This window comes from Schistocerca cancellata, chromosome 11, assembly GCF_023864275.1.
Source record: "Schistocerca cancellata isolate TAMUIC-IGC-003103 chromosome 11, iqSchCanc2.1, whole genome shotgun sequence".
Lineage (NCBI taxonomy): Eukaryota > Metazoa > Arthropoda > Insecta > Orthoptera > Acrididae > Schistocerca > Schistocerca cancellata.
Window position 1 is genome coordinate 13,059,923 of NC_064636.1, and position 15,384 is coordinate 13,075,306.

General features: G+C 46.5%; 1 long non-coding RNA gene across 1 annotated transcript in view; it reads left to right on the top strand.

Moving 5' to 3' along the window:
* LOC126108746 (uncharacterized) overlaps positions 1-14,836 on the top strand; it is a 45,319-nt gene extending 30,483 nt beyond the window's left edge. Inside the window, exon 3 of the long non-coding RNA XR_007523618.1 lies at positions 14,667-14,836. This is a non-coding gene — a long non-coding RNA (uncharacterized LOC126108746). The remainder of the gene's footprint in view (positions 1-14,666) is intronic.
* Positions 14,837-15,384: the final 548 nt, after the last annotated feature.

Below are 15,384 nucleotides of genomic sequence, written 5' to 3' on the forward strand. Positions count from 1 at the left end.
TTTGCGTGATCCAAAAGCTCTTCACAGATTGCGAGGCAAAAGTCTTCGTGGTCTTGGCTCATGAGCCACGTAGAAACGAACTTGGCGGCAACACGATGCATTCAAAGATGCTGTCAGAATTTCATGACATGATCCAACTGCAAGCCTCACACATACAAATACTATCATAGTGAACATACCACATCAACGTGACTTGACAGAAGCTTCATGTGTAAACAAGGATGCATTAAATACGAATAATAGATGTAAACAAATCTGTGATCATTTCAATAACGTGACACTAATAAATGTAAGCCCTTTCAAAAGGGATCGTTATACAAAACATGGGCAGCACTTAAATTACTCCGGTAAATTAGCTTTATGGCAGGCTATTGAAGAAGTTGTCATTGATAAGATAAAACTGCTGAAAACAATCCAGTCTTGAATATAAATGTCTCTAGCAGGGAAGCTTGCAGTGATGACAAAGACCTGCCCTTACAAGTCTTGGTCTAGGCCTATTAAACTGCAACCACCACCATTAACTACAAAGTCAGATGATTGTAACTCTGTGCTAAAATCGAAAGTTAAAGATTGTGATTATCTGTCCTCCTTTCATATAAACATACAGTCAGTGAGAAATAAACTTCATGAACTTGAACTGCTATTAGAAGACTTGCATTGCGATATTCTGTGCCTAAAGGAGCACTGGCTTAAAGAACATGAATCCAAGATGTATACTCCTGTTGGTTTACAATTTTTAACTGGCTATTTTAGATCAGCTATGGAAAATGGACGAGTGTCAATACTAATGAAAAGTGAACTAAACCATACAGTTAAGATAGTAGATCTCAAGCACTTAGTCCACGAAGGAGAAATCGAAATTGCTGCCATTCACCTCCCCAAAAATGCAAGATTGTTGTAATATCCATGTACTGTACCCCCAAGACTGGTGCCAAAGTTTTTGTCCAGCATGTAGATAATCTCTTAATGTACTTAGTTAGATATAAGAAGCATAAAATGTTAATATTTGGTGACGTCAGTACTGATGCGTTGGTGCAAAATCCTAAAAGTAGATTGCTGCTGGATGCCCTCAAGTCGTACAGTTATGCTTGCCTTAACTATGAGCCTACCAGGCAGAATGCCTGCCTAGACAATGTGATACCAAACATTTGCAAAGATGATGTAATCTTAAATGTTGTTAAACCAATGCTCTCTGACCATGATGGAATTTTCCAAAAATTAATGCCATTCAAAAAAGAACAGGCTCAACCAATAGAACCCAGGACAGTGAGGCAGTTAAACCCATCAAATATAACAAATCTCACACAAAGACTTAATGATCATGGACTGGTGTAATGCTGTCATGGAAAATGAGTCATTAAGTGTTGCTTTTGATTATTTCTTAGACACCATTACTGCTATCTTAAATGAATATTGCCACCTCATCATTAAACACAATAGACTAAATGCAAGGAGAAAACAGAAAAGAAAAGTAACTTACTGGTATACACCTTACTTAAATAACTTAAGGATTCTGTTAAGAATTTACTATGATAAATCTTGCTCGCATAATGAGTATAGACACTCATATGCCAATTCAAAACAGCTGTACAGAAAAGAAATCATTTCTGCAAAGAAAAAAGCTAATGAAAACTATATTTATCAGTCCAGCAACAAATATAAAGCAGCATGGAAAATAGTTAAAGCAGAAACAGGGCTAATTGCAGAAAATTTACCTGTTCCTCTAAGTGCAGTGGAACTAAATAAGTTTCATAAATTCTGGAGAATTAGCTATGACAGATGAAAGTAATTTAGATGATTGTGAGGACAGACTTCCCAAATTGCAGGAAACAGAGTTGACAGGAGACTGGCCAAAATTTGAATGGAGAACCATTTATCTTAAGGATATACTGGATGTAGTCAGATCACTAAGCAATTCCAGAACTGAGGACATCCATGGTTTTTCTAATTTTACCATAAAGAAAATAAGACACTATATATGCATTCCACTGTCTTACTTAATCAATAGGATGTTTACAGAGGGAACATTTCCAGACTGCCTTAAAGTGACAACTGTATTGCCCATATACAAAAAGGGAGGCACAAATTCACCCCAAAATTACAGACCTATAGCAATAGTACCAAAACTATCTAAAATTATTGAAAGTCCAATTAAACGGTTTTTTTGAGTGTCACAACCTTCTCTATAAGGCTCAGTATGGATTCCGAACTGGGCTATCAACAATAAAAGCAGTTCAGGAAGTTGTCTTATCAATATTACAAGGTTTTGAAAATAGGGAACATATTATACAACTTGAGTTGATTTAACCAAGGCATTTGACACTGCGTCACATAGCATTTTAATTAAGAAACTAGAAAAATGTGGAATAACTGAAACAGAAGTATTACTGCTGAAATCATATTTGACAAACAGGAACCAAATGGTCTATATAAATTCAAACAACAAATCTGACCTTCTCAAGGTAAAATATGGAGTCCCACAAGGATTTGTACTGGAACCTTTCTTATTCACTGTGTATGTGAATAACGTGCCCAACACATTACCATATAAATCTGTCATGTATGCTGATGACACAACTTTTATCACGTCACATAATGATGTGAATGTTGTCAAACAAATGAACAAATCCATGATGGAAATGGCAGCTCACTGGTTCCATGAAAATAGGCTGTCGTTAAATAAAAATAAAACTGAACACATCCTTTCTTCCCTTAGAGATATTAATGATGGACCTAATGAAATCAGACATTCAGTAAAATTGCTAGGCATTTATCTTGATACCAAATGGTGCTGGAATACTCACACAGAAAAGCTGTGCAGTAGGTTGGCAAGATTTCTATATCTCCTCAGCAAACTGAAGCACTGTGTCAGTAAGGAGTGCATACTTATGGCATACCATGCCTATTTTCATACTCATCTGCATTATGGAATACTTCTTTTGGGGAAACTCTGCTGGGGTAAAAGATGTTTTCCTCTGGCAGAAGAAAGCCATTAGATGTATTTTTGGTGTGAGCAATTTAACTTCCTGCGGACAGTGCTTCATTGACCACAAAATTCTTTCAGTTCCCAGTCTATACATACCCCCCCTGCGGGTCCGGGGACTAGAATAGGCCCGAGGTATTCCTGCGTGTCGTAAGAGGCGACTAAAAGGAGTCCCACCCCCTCACGGGGGTAGTTAGCGCCTGCGTCCGGAGACGGACGGTTCCACGACCTATAATTGTGGTCTTTTTGGTTTTTCACTTCTCGTTTCCTCCTTCCTTTGGTTGGCTCCTTTCTTTGTTCTTCTCCACCTCAGTCTTCCTTACTCTTTCCCTTGACTTCTTCTCCTTGCCTTCTCATTGCCTTCTTCTCCTTGCCTTCTCATTGCCTTCTTCTCTTTGCCTTCTCTGGTCTCCGCCTCGGCGTTTGAGACAGTCTGTCCTCTTTCTCCCTCTCTCTCTTCTTTTTCCTCTTCTTCCTTCCTCCCTGTGCGTGCCTGAAGGCCGATCCACGCGTTCGCACGCGTAGCCGGTGACGGGGTAACGCGTAATTTCCCGCCCTGGGTAGACATGTAAGGCACGCGCGTACCCCCTGGTAAAGGCCAGGCCCGGGGAGGGGTGATTGCCTGAGCTGATACCTTCTGACCATGCCGATTGGTCCCTCCGTCTGTTTCTCGGGAGGTGTGACCTGAGGTGTAAACATTCACCTAAGGCGAGAGTGCCCTCTGAGAGGGTCCCCACAAGGAAGGAGCGCGCCATCGGAGATGCTGGCAATCATGGGGGATTCCTCCGCAATGGATTCCACTCCATCTCTCTCGACTTCTGCCCAAAAACAGAAACGTGACCAGCCACCAGTGACAAAAGTACTACCACCTGCCCCACAGTTACTCGTTGTTTCTCGATCTGAGGACGGAAAGGATTTTTCCTCCGTCAACCCTTTCGTTATCCAGAAGGGCGTAGATGCCATAGCCGGATCTGTCAAATCTTGTACCAGGTTGCGTAACGGTACCTTATTACTAGAAACTGAGAGTGCCTTTCAGGCACAAAAACTGCTTCGGGCCACACTCCTGTACACGTTCCCTGTCCGGGTGGAGGCCCACCGAACTTTGAATTCGTCTCGTGGTGTAGTCTATACTAGCTCCCTCGACGGATTGACTGACGAGGAGATTCAATCTTTCCTCGCTAAGCAGGGTGTGACGGCTGTCCATAGGGTCATGAAAAAGGTCAACAATGACCTTGTACCGACCCGGACACTTTTCTTGACCTTCGATAGTGTTAAGCTGCCATCGCGCATCAAGGCGGGCTACGAGGTTATTTCTGTTGGCCCCTATGTCCCGACACCTACACGCTGCTACCAGTGTCAGCGTTTCAATCACACTCGACAGTCTTGTTCCAATGCGGCTAAATGTGTCACTTGTGGCAGGGATGCCCATGAGGGTGACTGTCCACCTCCGTCTCCTCGTTGTGTGAACTGTCAGGGTGACCATGCCGCATCCTCCTGCGACTGTCCTGTCTATAAGGTAGAACGCTGTATCCAAGAAATTCGGGTCAAAGAAAAAGTGTCCACCTCGGCTGCTCGCAAGCTATTGGCTAGTAGGAAGCCCGCGCTGCTCCCAGCGGGGAAATACAGTACTGTCCTCGCCTCTCCTCGGACTACCAGGGAGGTGGCAACCCAGACATGCGATCTGACCTTCAGCACTACGGTCGTCCGTTCGGCCAGTGCTAAGATCGCGCGGTTGACGTCTCCTCTTCCTCCCATTACCCCACAGACACCAGCCCCTTCATCAGCTTCTGCTAAGACGAAGACCCCGAAGTCAGATGCACGGGCCTTCAAGAAGGAACCATCCCATGCAGACTTCCTACGTACCTCGACCTCCCAGCCTTCGACCGGTACTTCCACCAAACGTCCTTCCAAGAAGGCTCATAGGAAGCACAGTTCTCCTTCGCCACGGCGCATTTCTTCTCCTGCGCCACCCAGCGGTTGCCGCCCCAGGCCGTCATCCGTTTCGCCTGGCCGCACTGCTGGTAGCCGTACATCTGGCCGTTCACCGGCGGAGGAAGCTCCCCCTCCCGGCCATCCTCCCAAGATGGCCGATGAACCTATAGACCCAATGGACGATGACTGTCCGCCTACTGATAGCGGCGGCAGTGCTCGCTCGAAGCCAGGCCCTCAGCGGCCTTCGAGGTGACCCCTTCTTTCATCTTCCTTTTCTTACGATGGCACTTATTCGCTGGAATATTCGCAGCATTCGCTCCAACCGAGAGGACTTGAAGTTGCTGCTCCACTTGCACCGTACGCTCGTCGTAGCCCTCCAGGAAACGAAGCTACGCCCATGCGATCAAATTGCCTTGGCACACTACACCTCTGTGCGTTTTGACCTACCCTCTGTGGTAGGTATCCCAGTTCATGGAGGGGTTATGTTGCTGGTCCGGGATGATATTTACTACGATCCCATCATGTTGCACACCGGCCTGCAGGCAGTTGCCATCCGCATTACTCTCCCCACTTTTACATTTTCCATTTGTACCGTTTACACTCCATCGTCATCTGCCATTACCAGGGCAGACATGACGCAACTTATTGCTCAGCTACCTGCACCATTTTTGTTAACTGGAGACTTAAATGCCCACCATCCCCTTTGGGGCTCTCCAGCATCCTGCCCGAGGGGGCTCCCTGTTAGCAGACCTTTTCAACCAGCTCAATCTTGTCTGCCTCAATACTGGCGCCCCTACTTTTCTTTCGGACACATCTCACACCTATTCCCATTTAGACCTCTCTATATGTACTCCCCAACTTGCACGCCGGTTTGAGTGGTATGCACTTTCTGATACATATTCGAGCGACCACTTCCCGTGTGTTATCCATCTCCTGCAGCATACCCCCTCTCCGTGCTCCTCTAGTTGGACCATCTCAAAGGCAGACTGGGGGCTCTTCTCTTCCAGGGCGACCTTTCAGGATCAAACCTTCACAAGCTGCGATCGTCAGGTCGCACACCTCACGGAACTCATTCTCGCTGCTGCTGAATATTCCATCCCTCACCCTACTTCTTCCCCCCTGCGGGTCCGGGGATTAGAATAGGCCCGAGGTATTCCTGCCTGTCGTAAGAGGCGACTAAAAGGAGTCCATCCCCCTCACGGGGGTAGTTAGCGCCTGCGTCCGGAGACGGACGTTTCCACAACCTATAATCGTGGTCTTTGAAGTTTTCACTTCTCGTCTCTTCCTTCCTTTTGTTGGTTCCTTTCTTTGCTCTTCTCCACCTCACTGTCTTCCTTACTCTTTCCCTTGACTTCTCCTTGCCTTCTCATTGCCTTTTTCTCCTTGCCCTCTCATTGCCTTTTTCTCCTTGCCTTCTCATTGCCTTTTTCTCCTTGCCTTCTCATTGCCTTTTTCTCCTTGCCTTCTCATTGCCTTCTTCTCCTTGCCTTCTCATTGCCTTCTTCTCCTTGCCTTCTCATTGCCTTCTTCTCCTTGCCTTCTCATTGCCTTCTTCTCCTTGCCTTCTCATTGCCTTCTTCTCCTTGCCTTCTCATTGCCTTCTTCTCCTTGCCTTCTCATTGCCTTCTTCTCCTTGCCTTCTCTGGTCTCCGCCTTGGCGTTTGAGACAGTCTGTCCTCTTTCTCCCTCTCTCTCTTCTTTTTCCTCCTCTTCCTTCCTCCCTGTGCGTGTCTGAAGGCCGACCCACGCGTTCGCACGCGTAGCCGGTGACGGGGTAACGCGTAAGTCCCCGCCCTGGGTAGACATGTAAGGCACGCGCGTACCCCCTGGTAAAGGCCAGGCCCGGGGAGGGGTGATTGCCTGAGCTGATACCTTCTGACCATGCCGATTGGTCCCTCCGTCTGTTTCTCGGGAGGTGTGACCTGAGGTGTAAACATTCACCTAAGGCGGGAGTGCCCTCTGAGAGGGTCCCCACAAGGAAGGAGCGCGCCATCGGAGACGCTGGCAATCATGGGGGATTCCTCCGCAATGGATTCTACTCCATCTGTCTCGACTTCGACCCAAAAACGGAAACGTGACCAGCCAACAGTGACAAAAGTACTACCGCCTGCCCCACAGTTCCTCGTAGTTTCTCGCACTGAGGACGGAAAGGATTTTTCCTCTGTCAACCCTTTTGTTATTCAGAAGGGCGTTGATGCCATAGCCGGATCTGTCAAATCTTGTACCAGGTTGCGTAACGGCACCTTATTACTAGAAACTGAGAGTGCCTTTCAGGCACAAAAACTGCTTCGGGCCACCCTCCTGTACACGTTCCCTGTCCGGGTGGAGGCCCACCGAACTTTGAATTCGTCTCGTGGTGTAGTCTACACTAGCTCCCTCGACGGATTGACTGACGAGGAGCTTCAATCTTTCCTCGCTGAGCAGGGCGTGACGGCTGTCCATCGGGTCATGAAAAAGGTCAACAACGACCTTGTACCGACCCGGACACTTTTCTTGACCTTCGATAGTGTTAAGCTGCCATCGCGCATCAAGGCAGGCTACGAGGTTATTTCTGTTCGCCCCTATGTCCCGACACCTACGCGCTGCTACCAGTGTCAGCGTTTCAATCACACTCGACAGTCTTGTTCCAATGCGGCTAAATGTGTCACTTGTGGCAGGGATGCCCATGAGGGTGACTGTCCACCTCCGTCTCCTCGTTGTGTGAACTGTCAGGGTGACCATGCCGCATCCTCCCGCGACTGTCCTGTCTATAAGGACGAACGTTGCATCCAAGAAATTCGGGTCAAAGAGAAAGTGTCCACCTCGGCTGCTCGCAAGCTATTGGCTAGTAGGAAGCCCACGCTGCTCCCAGCGGGGAAATATAGTACTGTCCTCGCCTCTCCTCGGACTACCCGGGAGGTAGCAACCCAGACATGCGATCTGACCTTCAGCACCACGGTCGTCCGTTCGGCCAGTGCTAAGATCGCGCGGTCGACGTCTCCTCTTCCTCCCATCACACCACAGACACCAGCCACTTCCTCAGCTTCTGCTAAGTCGAAGACCCCGAAGTCAGATGCACGGTCCTTCAAGAAGGAACCATCCCGTGCAGACTTCCTCCGTCCCTCGACCTCCCAGCCTTCGACCGGTACTTCCACCAAACGTCCTTCCAAAAAGGCGCATAGGAAGCACAGTTCTCCTTCTCCGCCACGGCGCATTTCTTCTCCTGCGCCACCCAGCGGTTGCCGCCGCAGGCCGTCATCCGTTTCGCCTGGCCGCACCGCCGGTAGCCGTATATCTGGCCGTTCACCGGCGGAGGAAGCTCCCCCTCCCGGCCATCCTCCCGAGATGGCCGATGACCCTATTGACCCCATGGACGATGACTGTCCGCCTACTGATAGCGGCGGCTGTGCTCGCTCGAAGCCAGGCCCTAAGCGGCCTTCGAGGTGACCCCTTCTCTCCTCTTCCTTTTCTTACGATGGCACTTATTCACTGGAATATTCGCAGCATTCGCTCCAACCGAGAGGACTTGCAGTTGCTGCTCCGCTTGCACCGTCCGCTCGTCGTAGCCCTCCAGGAAACGAAGCTACGCCCATGCGATCACATTGCCTTGGCACACTACACCTCTGTGCGTTTTGACCTACCCCTTGTGGTAGGTATCCCAGCTCATGGAGGGGTTATGTTGCTGGTCCGGGATGATATTTACTACGATCCCATCACGTTGCACACCGGCCTGCAGGCAGTTGCCATCCGCATTACTCTCCCCACTTTTACGTTTTCCTTTTGTACCGTTTACACTCCATCGTCATCTGCCGTTACCAGGGCAGACATGATGCAACTTATTGCTCAGCTACCTGCACCGTTTTTGTTAACTGGAGACTTCAATGCCCACCATCCCCTTTGGGGTTCTCCAGCCTCCTGCCCGAGGGGCTCCTTGTTCGCAGACCTTTTCAACCAGCTCAATCTTGTCTGCCTCAATACTGGTGCCCCTACTTTTCTTTCGGACACATCTCATACCTATTCCCATTTAGACCTCTCCATATGTACTCCCCAACTTGCACGCCGGTTTGAGTGGTATGCACTTGCTGATACATATTCGAGCGACCACTTCCCGTGTGTTATCCATCTCCTGCAGCATACTCCCTCTCCGTGCTCCTCTAGTTGGACCATCTCCAAGGCAGACTGGGGGCTCTTTTCTTCCAGGGCGACCTTTCAGGATCAAACCTTCACAAGCTGCGATCGTCAGGTCGCACACCTCACGGAAGTCATTCTCGCTGCTGCTGAATATTCCATCCCTCACCCTACTTCTTCTCCACGTCGCGTACCGGTCCCCTGGTGGACCGCAGCATGTAGAGACGCTTTACGTGCTCGTCGACGTGCTTTACGCACCTTTAAACGCCACCCTACAGTGGCGAATTGTATCAATTATAAACGATTACGTGCTCAGTGTCGTCGTATTATTAAAGAAAGCAAGAAAGCCAGCTGGGCTGCTTTCACAAGCACCTTCAAAAGTTTTACTCCTTCTTCTGTTGTCTGGGGTAGCCTGCGCCGGCTATCTGGCACTAAGGTCCACTCCCCAGTTTCTGGCTTGAAGATCGCGAATGAAGTCCTTGTGGCCCCTGAGGCTGTCTCCAATGCCTTCGGCCGCTTTTTCGCAGAGGTTTCGAGCTCCGCTCATTACCACCCTGCCTTCCTCCCCCGCAAACAGGCAGAGGAGGCTAGGCCACCTGACTTCCGCTCCTCGAATTGTGAAAGTTATAATGCCCCATTCACCATGCGGGAACTCGAAACCGCACTTGGCCGATCACGGTCCTCCGCTCCAGGGCCTGATTCTATTCATATTCAGATGCTGAAGAACCTTTCTCCTGCGGGTAAAGGTTTTCTTCTTCGTACATACAATCGCATCTGGATTGAGGGACATGTTCCCGCATGCTGGCGCGAGTCTATTGTTGTCCCGATTCCTAAGCCGGGGAAGGACAAGCACTTGCCTTCCAGTTATCGACCTATCTCGCTTACCAGCTGTGTCTGTAAAGTGATGGAGCGAATGGTTAACTCTCGATTGGTTTGGCTGCTTGAGTCTCGACACGTACTTACCAATGTACAATGTGGATTTCGTAGGCGCCGCTCTGCTGTTGACCATCTGGTTACCTTGTCGACCTTCATTATGAATAACTTCTTGCGGAAGCGCCCGACCGCGGCTGTGTCCTTTGATTTGGAAAAGGCTTACGACACCTGTTGGAGGGCGGGCATTCTCCGCACCATGTCTACATGGGGCCTTCGCGGTCGCCTCCCTCTTTTTATTCGTTCCTTTTTAATGGATCGACAGTTCAGGGTACGTGTGGGTTCTGTCCTGTCCGACACCTTTTGCCAGGAGAATGGGGTGCCACAGGGCTCAGTTTTGAGCGTCGCTCTCTTCGCCATCGCGATCAATCCAATAATGGATTGCCTCCCAGCTGATGTATCAGGCTCCCTTTTCGTGGACGATTTTACCATCTATTGCAGCGCGCAGTGTACACGTGTCCTGGAGCGCTGTCTTCAGCGTTCTCTTGACCGTCTTTACTCCTGGAGTGTCGCCAATGGCTTCCGTTTTTCTGCCGAGAAGACGGTCTGTATTAACTTCTGGCGCTACAAAGAGTTTCTCCCACAGTCCTTACGACTCGGTCCTGTTGCTCTCCCAATCGTGGAGACAACCAAATTTTTAGGCCTTACATTTGACAGGAAACTTAGCTGGTCTCCACGTGTCATATTTGGCCGCCCGTTGTACCCGTTCTTTAAATGTCCTCCGTGTTCTCAGTGGTATGTCGTGGGGAGCGGATCGAACCGTCCTACTTCGTCTATATCAGTCGATCGTCCGCTCCAAGCTGGATTATGGGAGCTTCGTCTACTCCTCTGCATGGCCATCCATCTTACGCCGCCTCAACTCCATACAACATCGGGGTTTACGACTTGCGATCGGAGCATTTTATACTAGTCCCGTAGAGTGTCTTCATGCTGACGCTGGCGAATTGCCACTCACCTACCGGCGCGATATACTGCTTTGTCGGTATGCCTGTCGGCTACTGTCAATGCCCGACCATCCGTCTTATCATTGCTTTTTTGACGACTCTCTCGACTGTCAATACGGGTTGTATGTCTCTGCCCTGCTACCCCCTGGAGTTCGCTTTCGTCGCCTCCTTCAACACCTTAATTTTTCACTCCCTGCAACCTTCCGAGTGGGCGAGAGCCACACGCCACCTTGGCTGCAGGCTCAGGTCCGCGTTCACCTTGATCTCAGCTCGCTCCCAAAAGAGGTTACCCCCGGTTTGGTCTACCACTCCCGTTTTGTGGAACTTCGTTCGAAGTTCATCAATATGACTTTCATTTATACAGATGGCTCTAAGACCAATGACTGGGTCGGGTGTTCTTTTATTGTCGGGGCACAAAGTTTCAAATACCGGCTCCATGGCCATTGTTCGGTCTTCACAGCTGATGAGCTCTTTGCCCTCTACCAGGCTGTTCTTTACATCTGCCGCCACCGACATTCTGCTTATGTCATCTGCTCCGATTCCCTGAGCGCCATCCAGAGCCTCAGTGATCCGTATCCGGTTCACCCTTTCGTGCACCGGATCCAACGCTCTCTTCGGCAGCTGGTGGACGTCGGTTCTCCAGTTAGCTTTATGTGGGTCCCTGGCCATGTCGGTATCCCTGGGAATGAAGCTGCAGATGCCGCGGCCAAGGCTGCGGTCCTCCAGCCTCGGACAGCTTCTTGTTGTGTCCCTTCGTCAGATTTTAGCAGGGTTATTTGTCGGCGCATTTTATCGCTGTGGCATGCCAATTGGGCTGCCCTTACAGCCAACAAGCTTCGGGCCTTGAAACCTCTTCCCGTGGCTTGGACGTCCTCCTCACGCCCTTCTCGGTGGGAGGAGGTAGTTTTGGCCCGGTTAAGAATTAGACACTGCCGGTTCAGCCATCGCCATCTGCTGACGGCTGCACCGGCGCCGTTCTGCCCATGTGGGCAATTGCTGATGGTCCGCCACATTTTAATGTATTGTCCGGATTTTAACGCACTGCTCTCGATCTTAACCTGCCATGTACTTTAGATGCCGTTTTAGCGGATGACCCACGAGCAGCTGCTCGTGTTCTTCATTTTATCAATTTGACAAACCTCACTATGGACATTTGATGATGCTGTTTTTTAATCCTATGCCTGTCAGTCTGTCTTTTATCGTGTTTTCCCTTTTAGTTGTTGTTTTAAACTTGTGCCTCGCGGTGCATTCTTAACGTCGTCAGGGCGCTAATGACCATTGAAGTTGTGCGCCCTAAAACCACAAAAAAAAAGTCTATACATACTTAAAGCACTTATGCATGCCAAATAGAAAGCCCACATGTATGATAGCAGGTCAGATGTGCACTCATATGAAACCAGAAATAGGAACTTATTAGTCATTCCTTGGGCACGTTTGAGTAAAATCCATAATTTTTTACATGCTGGCAAAACATTTTACAACAATACATCACATGGAACGAGGGAATTGCATGAGAATAGATTTAAAATGGTGGTAGGGACATGGTTGAAAGAGAGAGCATTCTATAGCATAAGTGAATTCGTACATAATGGAAAAAATGATTCTCTATTATTATAAATGTGATTGTGATCAAAGGAACTGTAATTTGTCATACAACCATACTGACCTTTTGTATAATCATATACCATATGTTAACTTTTGTGTAATCATTTGTACCACAATCTGTATAACTATGTAACTACTGACCTTATGTATAATCATTTGTATAACCATCTGACGATGCCTAGACAACACAACAGTTGTCAACAGGCAAATAAATAAATAAAAATAAAAAATAGATAAAATAAACTGAAATGTTACATTCTTCTGCAGTCTCTATCACAGTCACTCATTGATTGGCACGCACAGTTTCGCCGAGGTTCCTGACACGAATGCTGTCACTAGGTGTTGAAGGCCTCCTTAATGTGGGTCATCTCTAACTTCCATCCGGCCATTTTTAAACCGTGTGAACCATTTGTAACACCGAGTATGGCTTAAGCGCTCATCATTGTAGGCCTCCTGCATTATTTGTTGGGTTTTTGTAAAGGTTTGCTCAAGTTTCAAAATTTAATGCAGGCACAATGCTCTTCTAACTCTGCCATCTGAAAATTCACAAAGAGAGAGACAATGTTCTACTCAATAAAGCACGAAAAAAGAAACTAACCAGGTATACAGTGACAAAACTTCCAACACTTAGGTTTCAAACGCAGGCATGTTCAGGGATGCCAATAGCATTTTGCTCCAACAAACCATAGCTGCGAACTGCGAAATTACAAATGTTCTGGAATTTTTGAACTGATCTCGTATTTGCCATGATAGACTGGTTTTCAAAATGTATAAAACTATATCCTTTGAAGAATGCAGCCAGCAAGAAAATAGTTACTAAATCACAAATGGCTGATTTCATGCTGTAGGCATACAAAAAGATATTTTTCTCGTACTGGAAGGCAATTCACATCAAAAATATGTAAAGAATTTTTTGAAGGCTGCAACATAAAAAACCATTTGTACTTATCACACTGTAATCCAGCTGAGTGATAAATGAGAGAAATAAGCCGTTTGCGTAGAATATACTGCAGCAAGGATCATTCAGATGGGTTAGAATGTATCAGTAGTTTTGAAGATGTGTTAAATAGCTCACCATGTGAACTTTTGTACAACAAGAAACCTGCTTACCTCATTAGTGAACTGCTTGAACTCCCTGCATGCAAAAGCAGGTGTCACTTAGAGATGATATTGTAAGAGAAACTATGAAACAATGTTACAGGAGAAAGCAGGGACCTGACAGGAAAGTAAAAGCCACACGATTTAAAATTGGAGTTTTAGTTCTAGCAAGGACAGTAAATAGTGAGATTAAGAACTTTTTCTATATTTACATAGGGCCTTTCAAAATTTTTGAATACCCCCCACCCTACTGCTACTGGATCATTTACGTCAAATCAAAGAAACTTTATGGGCTCAGAAATGTAACACAATGGAAACCATACAGGAATTCAGACTAGGCTGATACTATTTACTCACCAATTTATTTATTCAGACATTATACCAATTTGAAATTGGTTTTAGGCACATATGATAATTACATACACCCTGTAGAGAAAGGAAAAAAGTACTTTCAGGGAGATGCACGCTCTTTATGGATTGTGTGGCAAGAGCAGGACTCTAGCCATGTGACATTGTCTTCAACATAAACACGGTTTCTGATGTCACATTCCTCTATTCTTTTCTTTATAGCTTTTCTATACACAAACAGTACACATTGCGTACAAAACTTGCAATATATGATTTACATACACTTATTTTTATCATTCACATACGTATTTGAAACTCCTAATATTCATTTTGCACCTATACTATCAGCCTATTATTGCACCAAACTATGTATTCCTGTTGGATGTAAACTGCTGGTATGCTGTTTGTGTCAAGAATGAAAACAATTCCTGATGTATTTCCCTTTAGACACAAGAAAACTTACAATAAATCATTTATACTTACCTATATGAGTGTCTGGTAAACAGTTTGCAACATCTATTGCTCACATGCTTATATAAATTTTCACTGATCACTTTGTATTGTCAGTCAATTTATTACAAGCATGGCTGTACAGATTCAACACTGTGTATTCCTTACATTGTCTGTATGAACCAACACTTGCCACTTTGCTTACTGTTAGTCAATTTATTACACCTGTGGTTAAATGAATTCACTAGCAATTTTCTTATTTTTCACAGGCTTACGAGAACTTACTCAAACAATGAAAAATCCACGATGAAATGTAACAGTATTACGAAAAGGAAAGTTGTTACTCACCATATAGCAGAGATGCTGAGTCGCAGAGAGGCACAACAAAAAAAGAACTGTCACAAAGCTTTCGGCCAGTAAGGCCTTTGTCAAAAAACACGCACACGCACGCGCACTGTCTCAAGCAACAGAAAACAGAAACCACACTGCCAGCAGCAGCAGCACCAGTGTATGATGGGAGTGGTGACGGGGGGGGGGGGTGGTTAAGGAAGAGGCTAGGGCAGGTGTGATAGTACGTCACATTAATGGACATTTGGAGAAAGGGAAAGGAAGTTTTTGTTATGAGACGTGTGGACTATAAATTTTCAAGACTGTGTACATGTGTGCGATGTATAACAAATAATAATGTAAGTTGTTATCAAAACACAAATATTAATTGATGTAATTAACAAAACAGTTTTCCTGGTATAATCTCTGTGTAACATAAGACATGAAGATCAGAGAAAATGCTTTGATTGAACTAGCTCTCAGTTTTGTTTCGTCTGGCAGTAGGCCACCGTTCTAGTGCTGTCTGATAATTGACGTAAGTTGTATCTGTATTTTTTTTAAAATATAATAGAAATTGTTGTTAGAAGTGTGTATTATTGACTTTGTTGTCACCTCTCATGATCACAACCATTAATTATAATTAACAAAGTTTTTACAGAA